We start from the raw sequence: 17778 nt of genomic DNA, 5'->3' as shown, positions 1-17778 counted from the left end.
TTCGACGCGGGAATGACGGCCATATCTTAACATGGGCTGTGTAAAGTTAGGGCAGCTAAAACGACGACTAACTTTGCGACGGGAAACTAGACTAGCAGCGACGTAGCGAACGCGAAAAACCGTCGTGGATCGGCGTAAGTACTAATTTGCATACCCGACGCTGGTTTACGACGCGAACTCCCCCCAGCGGCGGCCGCGGTATTGCATTCTAAGATCCGACAGTGTAAAACAATTACACCTGTCGGATCTTCGAGCAAACTATGCGTAACTGATTCTATGAATCAGTCGCATGGTTAGGAAGCCCCTAAAACAGAGATACGACGGCGTATAAGGAGATATGCCGTCGTATCTCTTTTGTGAATCTGGCCCTTAGGGTTTAAATTACTGTTGGAGTTAGGGGTCATTTTATGCTTGGATGGTAAGTGATATGTTTAAGTTAAAAGTATAGGTTTATGTATATCGAAAACCAAAACTTTTTTCATTATTTTGGATAAGATAGGGTATAGTAAAAACCTCATTAGGATTTTTTGCCATCTTTTTCCCATTGGGGAGTGTAGTATCAATCATGCAATAAGGGAGACTTCCTTTCTTTGCTTGTCCTATAGACACAACAAAAAGTTAAAAACTATGGCTGGGATTCAGGTACATGGGCGCATCTTTGTGCCGGCGTAGCGCATCTCATATGCGCTACGCCGACGTAACATTGAGAGGCAAGCTGAGTATTCACAAAGCACTTGCTCCCATATTTAAGCCAGCGTAACGTAAATAGGCCGGCGTAAGTCCGCCTAATTCAAAGTAGGCAGGTAGTGGGCGTGTTGTATTAAAATGAATCGTGACCCCATGTAAATGAATGGCCGTACGAACGTCGCATATACTCCCTAAGATACGCCGGCTCAATGCCTACGACGTGAACGTAACCTACACCCAGCCCAATTCACGTACGACTTACGTGAACAACGTAAAATACGACGGCTGTTCCGACGTTTACGACGTCTATACCTTAACCACTTAAGCCCCGGACCAATACGCTGTCTAAAGACAAGGTGTTTTTACAATTTGTCACTGCGCTGCTTTAACTGGTAATTGCGCGGTCATGCAATGTTGTACCGAAACGAAATTTGCGTCTTTTTCTTCCCACAAATATAGCTTTCTTTTGATGGTATTTGATTGCCTCAGCGATTTTTATTTTTTGCGATATAAACGGAAAAAGACCGAAAATTTTGAAAAAAAAAATGATTTTTCTTATAACAAAAAGTAAAAAATATCGAATAAACGAAATTTTACTCAAACATTTAGGCCAAAATGTATTCAGCCACATGTCTTTAGTAAAAAAAATCGCATTAAGCGTATATTTATTGGTTTTCGCAAAAATTATAGCGTCTACAAACTAGGGTACATTTTCTGGAATTTACACAGCTTTTATTTTATGACTGCCTATCTCATTTCTTGAGGTGCTAAAATGGCAGGGCAGTACAAAACCCCCCCAAATGACCCCATTTTGGAAAGTAGACACCCCAAGGAAACTGCTGAGAGGCATGTTGAGTCCATTGAATATTTTTTTTTTTTTGTCCCAAGTGATTGAATAATGACAAAAAAAAAAAAAAAAAATACAAAAAGTTGTCACTAAATGATATATTGCTCACACATGCCATAGTTATATGTGGAATTGCACCCCAAAATACATTCTGCTGCTTCTCCTGAGTACGGGGATACCACATGTGTGGGACTTTTTGTGAGCCTAGCCGCATACGGGGCCCCGAAAACAAAGCACCGCCTTCAAGATTTCTAAGGGCACAAATTTTTGATTTCACTCCTCACTACCTATCACTACCTATCACAGTTTTGAAGGCCATAAAATGCCAAGATGGCACACAACCCCCCCAAATGACCCCATTTTGGAAAGAAGATACCCCAAGCTATTTGCTGAGAGGCATGTTGAGTCCATGGAATATTTAATTTTATGGCCCCAAGTGATTGAATAATGACCAAAAAAAAAAATATAGATATTTTTTACAAAACGTTGTCACTAAATGATATATTTCTCACACATGCCATGGGCATATGTGGAATTACACCCCAAAATACATTCTGCTGCTTCTCCTGAGTACGGGGATACCACATGTGTGGGACTTTTTGGGAGCCTAGCCGCGTACGGGGCCCCGAAAACCAAGCACTGCCTTCAAGATTTCTAAGGGCATACATTTTTGATTTCACTACTCTCTACCTATCACAGTTTTGAAGGCCATAAAATGCCAAGATGGCACACAACCCCCCCAAATGACCCCATTTTGGAAAGAAGACACCCCAAGCTATTTGCTGAGAGGCATGTTGAGTCCATGGAATATTTAATTTTTTTGCCCCAATTCACTGAAGGCGGTGATTGGTTTTTGGGGTCCCGTACGCGGCTAGGCTCACAAAAAGTCTCACACATGTGGTATCCCCGTACTCAGGAGAAGCAGAAGAATGTATTTTGGGGTGTAATTCCACATATGCCCATGGCATGTTTGAGAAATATATCATTTAGTGACAACTTTGCGAAAAAAAAAAATATATATTTATATATATTTATTTTTCCCGCAACTTGGGTCAAAATATAAAATATTCCATGGACTTGAGATGCCTCTCAGCAAATAGCTTGGGGTGTCTACTTTCCAAAATGGGGTCATTTGGGGGGGTTTTGAATTGTCCTGGCATTTTATGAACAACATTTAGAAGCTTATGTCACACATCACCCACTCTTCTCACCACTTGAAGAAAAAGCCCTTTCTGACACTGTTTGTTTACATAAAAACATATTTTTTTTTGCAAGAAAGTTAAGTTGAACCCCCAAACATTATATATTTTTTTAAAGCAAAGGCCCTACAGATTAAAATGGTGGGTGTTGCAAATTTTTTTTCCCCACAGTATTTGCGCAGCGTTTTTTCAAACGCATTTTTTTGGGAAAAAATACACTTTTTTTTATTTTAAAGCACTAAAACACACTATATTGCACAAATTATTGATGAAATAAAAATGATGATCTTAGGCCGAGTACATGGATACCAAACACGACATACTTTAAAATTGCGCACAAACGCGCAGTGGCGACAATCTACATACATTTTTAAAAGCCTTTACATGTTACCACATTAAATTTACAGAGTAGGTCTACTGCTAAAATGACTGCCCTCGATCTGCCCTTCGCGGTGATACCTCACATGCATGGTGCAATTGCTGTTTACATATGACTCCAGACCGACGCTTGCGTTCGCCTTTGCGCAAGAGCAGGGGGGACAGGGATGCTTTTTTTTTTTTTTTTTTTTTTTTTTATATATTTATTTCGCTTTTTTTATTTTATTTGTTAACTGTTCCTTCCATTTTTTTTTTTTTTTTACCATTTTTATTGTTATCTCAGGGAATGTAAATATCCCTTATGATAGCAATAGTTAGTGACAGGTACTCTTTTTTTTTAAAAATGGGGTCTATTAGACCCTAGATCTTTCCTCTGCCCTCAAAGCATCTGACCACACCAAGATCGGTGTGATAAAATGCTTTCCCATATTCCCAATGGCGCTGTTTATATCCGGGAGGGGACATTCCCTCCCACTGAATGTAAAAGCAGTCTAGAGGCTAATTAGCCGCTAGGACTGCTTTTACATGAAAGCCGACCGCTGGCTGAAAAGAATGATACCAAGATGATGCCTAAACCCGCAGGCATCATTCTGGTATAACCATTCAAAGTCCAGCAACATACCAGTACGTTGATGGTTCTTGTTGGACATGTATTGTAATCTTTTTTTTCATGCAGCCTGTTGGCTGAACGAAAAAAAGATTGATCGGTGGGTATGCCCACCATTAGAATACCTCCCTTCATCCACCCACTTCTAATGATGGGCATACATGCACCATTTATATATGCCGAAGCATGGGGGCATCCTCCCGCAAAAAAGTTATGCCGCGTACACGGTCGGACTTTTCTATGCCGCGTACACACGGTCTGACTTTTCTATGCCGTGTACACATGGTCAGACTTTTCCACGGGAAAGCCTCCCTAGGAATGTCAACCGTATGTACGCGGCATTAGGAGCAAAATCGCTCCTCCGCCCCTAATGCCCCCCTGCTTCGGCATATATGCTCTTTTTTGAACTGTGGTGGTGAAATCAGCTCCTACAGCATTGGAGTCGCGGCTTTATATATCGTGGGAGCAAACGCTGTTGCTGTCGCCGGGCGATCAGGGGGTTAAACCTTTATTGGGTTATATACGGCGGGTGCCCTGATGCTATAAACAGCAAACTAACTAACCAGCGTCAACCGTAACACTTATACGGTGATCACTGGTAAAAGGGTTAACTAGGGGGCAATCAGGGGTTAAAAACTTTATTCATGGGGGTACCTAACGCTATAGAACCTGGCGGCGAACCTCAAAAAAAACTAACTGCCTAGCGGCAACAGTGACACTAATACAGCGATCAGAAAATCGATCGCTTAGTGACACTGGCAATAGGGGGTGAAAGGGTTAACTAGGGGGCAATCAGGGGTTAAAAACTTTATTTATGGGGGTACCTAACGCTATAGAACCTGGCGGCGAACCTCAAAAAAAACGAACTGCCTAGCGGCAACAGTGACACTAATACAGCGATCAGAAAATCGATCGCTTAGTGACACTGGCAATAGGGGGTGAAAGGGTTAACTAGGGGGCAATCAGGGGTTAAAAACTTTATTTATGGGGGTACCTAACGCTATAGAACCTGGCGGCGAACCTCAAAAAAAACTAACTGCCTAGCGGCAACAGTGACACTAATACAGCGATCAGAAAATCGATCGCTTAGTGACACTGGCAATAGGGGGTGAAAGGGTTAACTAGGGGGCAATCAGGGGTTAAAAACTTTATTTATGGGGGTACCTAACGCTATAGAACCTGGCGGCGAACCTCAAAAAAAACTAACTGCCTAGCGGCAACAGTGACACTAATACAGCGATCAGAAAATCGATCGCTTAGTGACACTGGCAATAGGGGGTGAAAGGGTTAACTAGGGGGCAATCAGGGGTTAAAAACGTTATTTATGGGGGTACCTAACGCTATAGAACCTGGCGGCGAACCTCAAAAAAAACTAGCTGCCTAGCGGCAACAGTGACACTAATACAGCGATCAGAAAATCGATCGCTTAGTGACACTGGCAATAGGGGGTGAAAGGGTTAACTAGGGCGGTGATCAAGGGGTTAAACCTTTATTAGGGGGGGTAGGGGCTACCCTGGACCTAAAGGGGGCTAAAACTAACTGCCCTAACACTTTTTTTTGTAACACTGACACTAAATGCAGTAATCAGAAAAAAAATGACACTGCATTCAGTGACACTGTTACAGGAGACTGGGGGGGGGGCAATCGGCGGTGACTTGGGGGGGTCAAATGTGCCTATGTGTGCTGGTGTTAGAGTAGTGTTGGGGTGCAACTTACTTGTGTGATGTCTTCTCTCCGCAGCGGTGGTCGATATGACCACCACAAGGAGAGATCACACAGTTCCTGCTTCCTGTGTTTACACTAAACACAGGAAGAGGAGGGGGGCGCGCTGGCATTGGCTGAGAGCGATCTGAGAGGGGTGGCTGAAAACGGACAGCCGCCCCCTCATCTCGGATCGCTTCTGCAGCTTACCGACCCGTGGAATGTACCGGGGGGGGGGGTCCCGATCGGACCCCCGACCCACGTCGAGCAGAGGACGTACAGGTACGTGATTGTGCCTGTCCGTGCCATTCTGCCGACGTAAATGTACAGGAGCGGGTCGGCAAGTGGTTAACATGACTTACCCCTGCTTTATGAGGGGTAAACTTACACCGGACGTACGCCTTACGTATACGGAGTAGATTTCTGCGACGGGCGTAAGTACGTTCGTGAATCGGCGTATCTTGCTCATTTACATATTCAACGCGTAAATCAATGGAAGCGCCCCTTGCGGCCAGCATAAATATGCGCCCAAGATACGAACGCGTAGGAGACTTACGTAGGAGACTTTCGTATCAAGCCAAAATTCAGGCGTATCTTGTTTCCTGAATCACGCGCATAGATACGACGGTGCATCCTAGAACTTACGTGGCGTATCAACAGATACATCGGGGTAAGTTCTCTCTGAATCTGGCCCTACCTCTCTAAAAGTTATTAAAATCCCCTCCTAGAAAGCAGTCAACTAAATATGTATCCTCACTGGAAATTTTCCTTTCAATTCTGTTTCCAGTACCAACTCAAAATTTGTTATTTTAGGTCACTTTCCACAGCTCCTATTCTACTGTCCAATGGGATTGTGCCAGTGGCCAATAAGCACACTTTCATTGGACAGAATGGAGCTAGCAGAGCTTAGTTCTGTTCTGATAGTTGCTTAAAGTTCAGTTCCACCCAAAAAGTGGAACTTCTGCTCATCTGACCCCCCCCCCCTCCGGTGCCACAATTGGAACCTTTCGGAGGAGGGGGGACAGGTATCCTTTCCCATTTCTGGGAGCCTCAGCCACGGATATTGACGTCACGGCTGGGGCTCCCTCCTCCTTCCACTATCGCCGGGCCAGTAGGAGAGAGGAGCGAGCCTTGCGCATTTGCAGTAGGGTTCCCAGCGTGAAGCCGAAAGGCTACACTGCCAGGTTCCCTTACCCACAATGGCGGCAGTAGCACCTGACAGTTGATGGAAATATCAGCTGCGTTGCTGACATCGCTGGACTCTGGGACAGGTAAGTGTCCTATTATTAAATGCCAGCAGCTGCAGTATGTGTAGCTGCTGGTTTTTAATATTTTTTGGGGGGGCCGGATCTCCGCTTTAAGCCTAAGATTGCTGCCACATCTAGATACTGTAACAAATTGCTACAAGTCCTTAAAGGCAACACGAGAGAAATGAGGGCACAATGTGGCCTTATTACTGAAACATTTGTAGACCCCTGCGCTAGCCTGTGCAGCCAATCACCAGGTCCGAAAACTGTCACATGGGGGATGGAAGGATGTCACTAGCCGTTTGTAAGCTCTGACATAGACCAAACGCTTACACGGGGATTAGACTTATGCCTCGTACACACGACTGGTTTTCCCGGCAGGAAAACTGCAATGAGAGCTTTTGGCCAGGAATCCCGACCGTGTGTATGCTCCAGCGCAGTTTTCCCGACAGGAAAACTGCGGGGGGAAAAGACAACGGCCGGGATTCAGACACATTGGCGTATCTTTGAGCGGGCGTAGCGCATCTCATATGCGCTACGCCGACATAACATAGAGAGGCAAGTACTGTATTCACAAAGCACTTTCTCCCATATGTACGCCGGCGTAACGTAAATGGGCCGGCGTAAGCCTGCGTAATTCAAAGTAGCAAGGCAGTGGGCGTGTTGTATTCTAATGAAGCGTGACCCCATGTAAATGCATGGCCGATCGAACGGCGCACGCGCGCGCATGCTCAGAATCACATCGCAAATACTCCCTAAGATACGTCGGCTCAATGCTTTAGACATGAACGGAAATTACGCCCAGTCCCATTCACGTACGACTTACGCAAACGATGTAAAATACGACGATGTCCCGACGTTTCCGACGTCCATACCTTAACATGACTTACCCCTGCTTTATGAGGGGTAAACTTACGCCGGACGTAAGCCTTACGTAAACGGCGTAGCCAAATCCGGCGGGCGCAAGTACGTTTGTGAATCGGCGTATCTAGGTCATTTGCATATTCGACACGTAAATCTCCTGAAGCGCCCCTTGCGTCCAGCGTAAATATGCACCCAAAATACGACATTGTAAGAGACTTACGTCGGTCGTATCTTGGCCAAATTCAGGCGTAACTGCCTTTCTAAATAAGCGCATAGATACGATGGCGCTCATTTGGACTTACGACGGCGTATCTGGAGATACGCCATCGTAAGTCCTTTCTGAATCCCGGCCAACATGTTTTCTTTTTCCCGCCGGGATTCCCGGCGGACTTTTTCCCATCGGGAAAACCGGTCGTCTGTATGCTTTTCCGGGGGGAAAAAAACACACATGCTCAGAATCAAGTATGAGACGGGAACGCTCGTTCTGGTAAAACTAGCATTTGGAATGGAGATATCACATTTATCACGCTGTAACGGATTGAAAAGCAAGAAGACTGAAAAACGCAAATCGTCTCTCACCAAACTTTTACTAACACGACCGCGAATCGCGGGACATTCCCGCAAAATCCGGGACAGTTGGGAGGTATTCGAGGAGCAGCAAAAGCAGCCCAAAGGGTGGCGCCGTTTGAATGGAACTTCCCCTCCATAGTCCCGTCGTACGTGGTGTACGTCACCGCGCTTTGGACGGGCAGTATTTGGCCTGAACGTGTGTATGCAAGGCAGGCTTGAGAGGAATCCCGTCGGGGAAAAACGTTGTTTTAGTTCCTGCCGAGAAAACCAGTCGTGTGTACAAGGCATCAAAGTAGAAGGGCAGGTTTTTTTTTTGCCATTGAGGAGATTTACCTTCAATTCCTATCCCAAAGACAAGTATTCTTTTACGAGACCTCCATTTATTTGCTAGATGGGCCAGAATAAAAAAAATAACAATTAATGCTTATACTTGTCCTAACATTAGATCACTTCCAGGTTTGCAAAACAAATAATTCTCTTTTGTGGCAAAATGGGGCCCCAGTGGTGAGACTGTTGACCTGAAACCCAGGAGGGTGTTAGCAAAGGTCTGCCTGGAGCCATGTTCATTGTGATCGCCCACCCCACACATTGACACAACAAAATACGGATGTTTATACCAATATATGATTGTATATACGAATACAAGAAGATGTTTACAGCAGTTATTAGGTGTTGCCTATCTCTCAACAAGCTAATTAGAGATTTTTTTTTATAAAATGCCCCCCAGCGCTAAGTTTGAAACGTACGGCCCAACCGTTGTCTCCAAGGGTGTGCACGTATCTAAGATTCACTAAACAGAATGATTTAACTTCAAACATCAAGATAAATATTTCTCCTTCTCCTTGGGCTAGTTATACTTCAAAAAAAGTGAACTGTTTTTCTGAACTTGTATGCAGGGTCGGAATAAAGTGGCCTCTACCAGCAGCAGAGTGAATAAAAGAACCACCTAGGACAGGGGTCCTCAAACTACGGCTCTCCAGTTGTTGCCGAATCGCAAAAAGGGGCAAGGTCCTTAACCTGCATAATGGTCCAGGTCTTAAAGCGGTTGTAAACCTTAAATTTGCACTTTTACCTACAGGTAAGCCTATAACAAGGCTTACCTGTAGGTAAAAAGAATATCTCCTAAACCTGTACGGTTTAGGAGATATTCCCCTCGCAATGCGGGCGGCGCATGCGCAGGGGGGATCCACGGCGGAAGATCCGGCAGCCGCCGGACCTTGCCGATTTTTAAATCTCCCGCGCGCATGCGCGGGAGTGACGTCATCGCCGCTCCAGCCAATCACAGCGCTGGAGCGGCGCCTCTCCAGCCAATCACAGCGCTGGAGCGGCGATACCCGGAAGACACGCCGGAGCAAGATGACATCTCGCTCGGCGTGAACCAGGTAAGTGTTGTTCACCTCGTTTTTAGGTAAGTATTTCATAATCAGCTATTATGCGGTGCATACTAGCTGATTATGCATTTTGCCTTGCAGGTAAAAAAAAAAAAAAAAAATTATATATGCGGTTTACAACCGCTTTAAGTGGTTAATGCATCCTATGCATTAAGGTGAAAAAACATTCGACAGCACCGCCCCCCCCCACTCCCCCGAGCCCCCGTTTTACTTTACCCCTCGAAAGTCCCGCTCTCGTCTCCGTCATCCTCTTCGGTTCCCAGCCTGGCCGTTGATTGGCTAGGTTGGACGGATTGATAGCAGCGCAGCTATTGGCTGGCGCTGCTGTCAATCACATCCAATGACGTGGCGCGCTGGGGGGGCGGGGCCGAGTGATACAGTCGGCGGCTATGGCCGCCACTGTATCACGGGAGCACACCCGCAAATGCTTTCCACCATGCTCGCTCGCATGAAGGTGGAAAATTCTTGCGGAGGGGGAGCCATGACAGCCGCCGAGGGACCCCAGAAGATGTGGATCGGGGCCACTGTGTGCAAAACGAGCTGCACAGTGGAGGTAAGTATAACATGTTTGTTATTTACTTTAGTGTCGCTTTATGAGCCGGTTCACACTGGGGCGACTCGTCAGGCGACTCAGCCGTCTGAGAAGTCACGTCCCATTCTATTCAATAAAACCGTTCTAATAGGAGCGACGCAAGTCGCTCCGACTTAGAAAAAGGTTCTTGTACGACTTTGGGGGCGACTCGGGGTGACTTGCATTGACTTCTATACAGAAGTCATTTTGCAAGTCGCCTCTGAAGTCTTCTTCAGGACGCCATGCCGATTCGCCCCCAAAGTCGTGCCGCCCCAGTGTGAACCGACTCTAAGGCCCCGTACACACGAGAGGATCTATCCGCTGGAATTGATCTGCGGATCAGTTCCAGCGGATAGATCCGCTGGTGTGTACATCCCAGCGGATCTTTTTCCGCGGATTTTTTTCTGCCCGACCGATTTCCAGCAGATAAAAATTTCTTAGCATGCTAAGAAATCTATCCGCTGGAATCGGCTTCAGCGGATCCATCCGGTGGTCTGTACAGACTCACCGAATCGATCCGTCCGATTCCCTCCCTCGCATGCGTCGTAATGATTCGACGCATGCGTGGGTATCCTTATATGACAGCGTCGCGCACGTCGCCGCGTCATCATCGCGGCGACGGCGCGACACGTCATCGCGAAGGGATTTCGGCGCGGATTTCGATCCGATGGTGAGTACACTCCATCGGATCCAAATCCGGGGAAATCCTCGAGAGGATTTATCCGCGGATACGGTCCGGCGGACCGTCTCCGCGGATCAATCCTCTCGTCTGTACCCGGCATAAGTGGTTATTATCCCCAGAAAATAACAAATGAAACCTGATTGGTCACTACATACAAAAATCTGCATTTGATACTTTCTTATATTTCCCAAATTTTCCTATAAATTGCTAATTTCTCCCTATCAAGCAATTTCTGCATAGATCAAACTGGCGTTGTTTTGTATTATTTGGTTAATGGAAAGTTTGAGATGAACATGGCTCGGAAAATCTGCCTCGCTAATAGGGGGCAGATGGAAAATGGGCCAGCAGGAAACCTCTACAGAAGAAAATGTGGCCTCCTTCCAAAAGTGCTAGTTGCCTGGCTATCTCTGGCTTCAATACTTTTCAAAGTAAAAGGATGCAGCAGAAGTCCGAGTTTATTCCAAGTAATTGATTCATTCCATCATGTTGCTTTCTTGATCTCATTGAGGAACAAGAGAGGATGGCCGGCTAGGACTCCAGCATTGAATTACCATTTTCCATTCCTGGAAGAGGTGCTGCAGAGGAACACATGACATTCATTTTTTTTTTTATGAATGGGGATGGGAGAGTGTTGTGGGAGAGAATGAAGGGGGGAGCTTTTGCTCAGAAACAGAAATGGGCTTTTAAATGACAGCAAGCTATACTTGTAAAATCATTGAATCACTACATCATACAATTACATAATTACTTCTAACACTGTGCCCAGTGTAACTTCAGTGGGCTAGATTCAGCAAAGAATTACGCCGGCGTATCCATAGATACGCCGCGTAAATTCAAAGCTGCGCCGGTGTATCTACTTTCTGTATTTAGAAAGCTAGATAGGCCGACATTAGCCTAAGATCCGACTGGCGTAATTTTATTACGCCGTCGTATTTTGGGGTGCATCCTCACGATGGCCGCTAGGTGGCGCTTCCGTTGTTTTTGGCGTAGAATATGCAAATTACCTAGTTACTTGCGCCTGGCGTTCGTTTTTTACGCCGTTTGCGCAAGGCTTTTTCAGCGTATCGTTGTGCCTGCTTCTATGAGGCGCACTCAATGTTAAGTATTGATGTCGTTCCCGCTTCGATATTTTTATTTTTTTTCGTCGTTTGCGTAAGTCTTTTGCGAATAGGGCTGTACGTAATTTACGTTCAAGTCGAAACCAATGACGTCCTTGCGACGTCATTTGGAGCAATGCACACTGGGATATGTACACGGACGGCGCATGCGCCGTTCGTACAAAACGTCAATCACGTCAGGTCAACACACATTAACATAAAACACGCCCCCCCCCCTTAGGCCCCGTACACGCGTCCGAGGAACTCGACGTGCCAAACACATTGAGTTCCTCGTCGAGTTCAGTGTGGAAGCCGCCGAGGAACTCGGTGGGCCGACTTTTCCCATTGACTAACGAGAAAATAGAGAACATGTTCTCTTTTCGGCCCGACGAGTTCCTCGATGGGTTCCTCGCTGAAAAGTGTACACACGACCGAGTTTCTCGCCAGAATCCAGCTCCGACCGAGTTTCTGGTTGAATTCTGCCGAGAAACTCGGTCGTGTGTACGGGGCCTTACACATTTGAATTAGGCACGCTTACGCCGGCCCCATTTACGCTACGCTGCCACAACTTACGGAGCAAGTGCTTTGTGAATACTGCACTTGCTCCTGTAAGTTGCGGCGGCGTAACGTAAATACGATACGCTGCGCCGCCGTAAGATCAGGCGCAGATACCTGAATCTAGCCCCGTGTGTACCAGTACGAGAAGACCAGTGCATGCGTGTGTTTATGGGGATAAGCTAACTACAATTCTTGTATTAGTGTGAGGACACATGCATGCTCGGCGCTGAAATCGGTGCCAAATGGCCTGTATAAGCTGGATTGTGACACAGACAAATTGCTGAGTGCAGTTGCTGGAACAAGGTCATGCTGTGCCCAGGGCGAAAATCCCAAACAGATAATTAGTCAGTGTCTTTTCAAGACAAGAACAATTTTAAAACATTATACATTAAATTAGGTTTAATTAATTCAACAGAATTCACTCACACATTTTAACGGTATTTATTTCAGTAGTTTAAGTGCCCCCACAATTTTCTTTAATTCCTGTTTTACTTGTGTAGATGCACTTAATGCTGCAAAATATAATTCTATAATTAAGAAGAGAAAGCAGAAGTAAAATATGCCTCATTGTTACATTTATAATAACCCCCAGCATTGTTGTCAGTGGATTCAAAAATAACTCTGCATTGGTGTTAGTAAAAAAAAAACACAATAACAACCCCCATCATTGGTTCCAGTTTGTGCAGTAATAATTCCCACATCATTGGTGCCAATTTCCACAGTAATACCCCCCCCCCCCTGCATTGGTGACAATTTCTGCAGTAATAATCCCCTGTATTAGGGTCAGTTCATACAATAAAACCCCCAGCATTCGTGCCAGTTTACACAAAAATAACCCCCAGCATTGGTGCCATTGTACATAATAAAAAAACCCAGCATTGGTGCCAGTGTACATAATAAAAACCCCAGCATTGGTGCCAGTGTACTCAATATTAACCCCCAGCACTGGTGCCAGTTTACGCAGTAATAACCCCCAGCACTGGTGCCAGTTTACATAGTTATAACCGCCCAAATTAGTGCCAGTTTACACATTAATAACCCCCAGAATCTGTGCTGGTTTATGTAATAATAACATACACATTGTTGGTCAGTGGTTTTATGCTATGTAAAAGCTTTTCATTGGTAACCCCTTAACTTTCCTGCATTTATGGTCAGTGGTGGTGGTATTTAAAACATCCCCCCCTATTGGCAGTCAGTGGGAATTTTAATTAACCCCTTCATGGTGCAGCATGAATGGATTAAGAAACACTGCCATTGGCCACTAAAGTAGCTTTGTACAGACAAATTGTTAATACCGTGGGGGGGGGGGGGGGGGGGGTAAGGGGGTTAATTATCATTGTCCATTGGCACTAGCCAGTATTGTAAAGGGTTAATAACAATGCCAATGGCCACTAATGCAGTAGTTGGGGGAGTGAGGGGGTTAATCAACATTTCCACTAGTAAGTAATGCCAGGGGGATAATAAACACTGCCACTGACCACAAATGCAGCAATGGCCAGTGGCAGTGTTACTTAAAGCCTTGAATTACTGCCTACTGGCAATGTTAATTAACCCCTTCACTTCCAAAGGATTGTACAAAGTGGACGCTATCCTCAGCGGCTGCTCTCACGCTTTACCCACCTCCATCCTGCTTGGCTCACTTCCCAGCCTGGAAATGACATCATGTCAAAGCAGCAGACCAGGACTAACTTTCCTCTGTCTGATGGAACTATCACGGCGCCTGACAGTAGTGCTGTTTTTTTGTGCCGAGTGCAGGAGCACAGGGAGCGCTTCAGCACTCGGCAACCCACTGACACTCTGTGGTACTGCTAAAGTCAGCCCTGATGATGTATTGGCCATTATCAGGGCAGAGTATAGAAGCAGTTGGATGTTAGTTGATGCCAGTCACACTGTACCCCTCCCCATTCAACTCTGGTGCCCGGGGCTTCTTCCCCCTCTACCCCCCTCTTTTTCAGGCCCTAGCCGAGTGACCTCCATTTATTTCCCGAATTACCTGCAACCTGACCTGCTACTTCTGCCTTCCCGTGCATGACTTGCCTATGATCTGTCTCTGGTTCTTTTCTGCTTGCTTCTGCTTTTCGTATAAAGCTTACTGTTCATCCTGCTTTCTGACTTGGTACTTTGCTGTCAAGCTGTTAACTGACCTCGACCTGTATCCTCAAGCCTCGTACACACGACCGGTTTTCCCGGCAGGAAAACTGCCATGAGAGCGCTTGGCCGGGAAAACCGACCGTGTGTATGCTCCATAGCAGTTTTTCCGACAGGAAAACTGCCGAAAAAAATAAGCCCTGTACACACGACCAGTTTTCCTGGCAGAAAAAAAACTTTGGTTTTCCTGATGGGATTCCTGCCAAGCTTGACGGGTTTCCTGCCAAACTTGTCTTGCGTACAGACTGTCATTCAAAATCCCACCAGTCCAAATCGCAGTGACATACAACACGTACGACGGCACTATAAAGGGGAAGTTCCATTCCAATGGAGCCACCCTTTGGGCTGCTATTGCTGATATCGTGTTATTGCGTTTAGTAAACGTTTGGTGGGAGACGATTTGCGCTTTTCAGTCTTTGTGCTTTCAGATCGTTTTCTGCTGTTCAGAATGCTGACGAATGTGCTATCCCCATTACGAATGCTAGTTTTACCAGAACGAGCGCTGCCGTCTCATACTTGATTTTGAGCATGCGGAAAAGCATAGACACAACCGATTTTCACGACAGGAAAAAGTCCGCCGGGAATCCCAATGATAAAATAGAGAGCAGCATTCAGAACAGCAGAAAACGATCTGAAAGCACGAAGACTGAAAAGTGTAAAAAGGACTTTTTACACTTGCTTCGTGAAATGGTAGGGGTACAATGTACCCCATTACCAATTCACATAGGGGGGGGGCCAGGATCTGGGGGTCCCCTTTATTAAAGGGGTCTTCCAGATTCTGATAAGCCCCCCGCCCGCAGACCCCCACAACCACCGGGCAAGGGTTGTGGGGATGAGGCCCTTGTCCCCATCAACATGGGGACATCCTCCCCATGTTGAGGGCATGTGGCCTGGTACGGTTCAGGAGAGGGGGGGCTGCACGTCATTCTTTTTTTAAATTGACGGCGGGGTTCCCCTTAATATCCATACCAGACCTGAAGGGTCTGGTAATTGAATTTGGGGGGGACCCCCACGCTATTTTTTTTTATTTTTTATTAATGAATCCTCTCTGAATTGCCGGGAGCCGACAATTCATTATAGACGCGAGTCCGGTTTTAAATTACTTTTTTTCTTTCAGAAATGACACTTTGTGCAGAGACAGTTCTATGTACGGGAAACATGCGCTATTTCACATGCTAACTTTACATCCCCCCCAGGTACGAAATTTAAAGGAATATTTCACTTTTATTGTTTCACTTTTAGCATTATTAAATTCACTGCTCCCGAAAAAACGGCCGTTTTTAAAACTTTTTTTTGCATTGATACATGTCCCCTGGGACAGGACCCAGGTCCCCAAACACTTTTTAGGACAATAACTTGCATATTAGCCTTTAAAATTAGCACTTTAGATTTCTCCCATAGACTTTAACAGGGTGTTCCGCAGCTTTTCGAATTTGCCGCGAACACCTCAAATTGTTCGTTGTTCGCCGAACAGACGAACAGGCAATGTTCGAGTCGAACTCGAAGCTCATCCCTAGTTGCCAGTTATCATAAACGCTCAATTGCAGTTGTTGCCGCCAAGGGTGGCACAACCAGTTATTAGGTTTAGAGGGCAATTACTTTTTCACATAAAGCCAGGCAGGTTTGTACAGCTTTTTTGTCTTAACAAATGAAACCATAATTTAAAAACTGCATTTTGTATTTACTCAGGTTATCTTTGTGTAATAAAAACATTTGTTTGATGATCATTTAAGTGTAACAAACATGCAAAAAAAGTTAAAATCAGAAAGGGGGAAAATACTTTTTCACAGCATTGTATGTGACAGTGCAACACTTTTTTTTTTTTTATGAGAATTGTACCAGGTCAATGACTTACTAAGTAACATATATCACAGCTTACTAAGATGGGAACAGGGGAAACATTTTTAGTGTAAATCTATATTAGGCAATAAAGACACCATTGCTCTGTATACATGCATGCAGACACTCTTTTCTGCACTTATTGATGTCAAGATCAACAATAAATTATGTAAAAACTATATAAATCACATACATTGGTGGTTTTTTTTTTTTATCGCTATCTTTCCTTATGTCAACATTTAAATATATGTTAAAATTTGAGGGAAGGATGTGCAGTATAATTTAGACCATTGTTAATATTTATAGTGACAGTGGTCCAAGTACTATTTAATTAGCACAATTAGCACAATTTTGCTACAGATCTTCAGACAGAAAAGGTGGCAAGTTATGGAGGAAAGAGGGAGATATGGGTCAACGATAGGGAGTTATGAGTAGAGTTGAGCGGACACCTGGATGTTCGGGTTCGGGTACGAACCCGAACTTTAAAAAAAAAACCCGAACTCCGAACCCCATTGTGGTCAATGGGACAGGGACTTTTAGAAAAAAAAATGCGCGGAGGTCCCCGCAAATTCAATAACCAGACCCTTTAGGTCTGGTATGGATATTAAGGGGAACCCCGCCGTCAATTTAAAAAAAATGACGTGCGGTTCCCCCTAAATATCCATAACCAGACCCTTCAGGTCTGGTATGGATATTAAGGGGAACCCCGCCGTCAATTTTTAAAAAAAATGACGTGCGGTTCCCCCTAAATATCCATAACCAGACCCGTTATCCGAGCACGTTGACCTGGCCGGCCGCAGGAAAAGAGGGGGGACAGAGTGCGGCCCCCCCCTCTCCTGAACCGCACCAGGCCACATGCCCTCAACATTGGGAGGGTGCTTTGGGGTGCCCCCCAAAGCACCTTGTCCCCATGTTGATGGGGACAAGGGTCTCATCCCCACAACCCTTGCCCGGTGGTTGTGGGGGTATGCGGGCGGGAGGCTTATCAGAATCTGGAAGACCCCTTTAACAAAGAGGACCCCCAGATCCTGACCCCCCCCTGTGTGAAATGGTAATGGGGTACACTGTAACCCTACCATTTCACGAAGGAAGTGTAAATTCTTGTAAAAAAAAAAAACACACACACCGTAGAATAAAGTCCTTTATTAATAAAAGAAAAAAAAAACTCCAGCGGTGATAATCCACTCGTTCCCGGCTTCCTGCTCCAACGTTGTCCTGATCCAGAGACGGGTGATCTCCAGCAATGAGAAGATCCATCCATCCAGAGAGCAGCATCGCCGACCTCCTCTCACCGCTGGACACAGCCCAGCGAATGACGCGCTGAAGCTGTGACATTACTTATATAGGGGAGGCAGGGCCACCCGTGACGTGACCCCGCCCCCTCTGACGCAC

The sequence above is a fragment of the Rana temporaria genome, chromosome 5 (genome assembly GCF_905171775.1).
Source record: "Rana temporaria chromosome 5, aRanTem1.1, whole genome shotgun sequence".
Taxonomy (NCBI): Eukaryota; Metazoa; Chordata; class Amphibia; order Anura; family Ranidae; genus Rana; species Rana temporaria.
Note: the sequence above shows the minus strand (reverse complement) of the source record.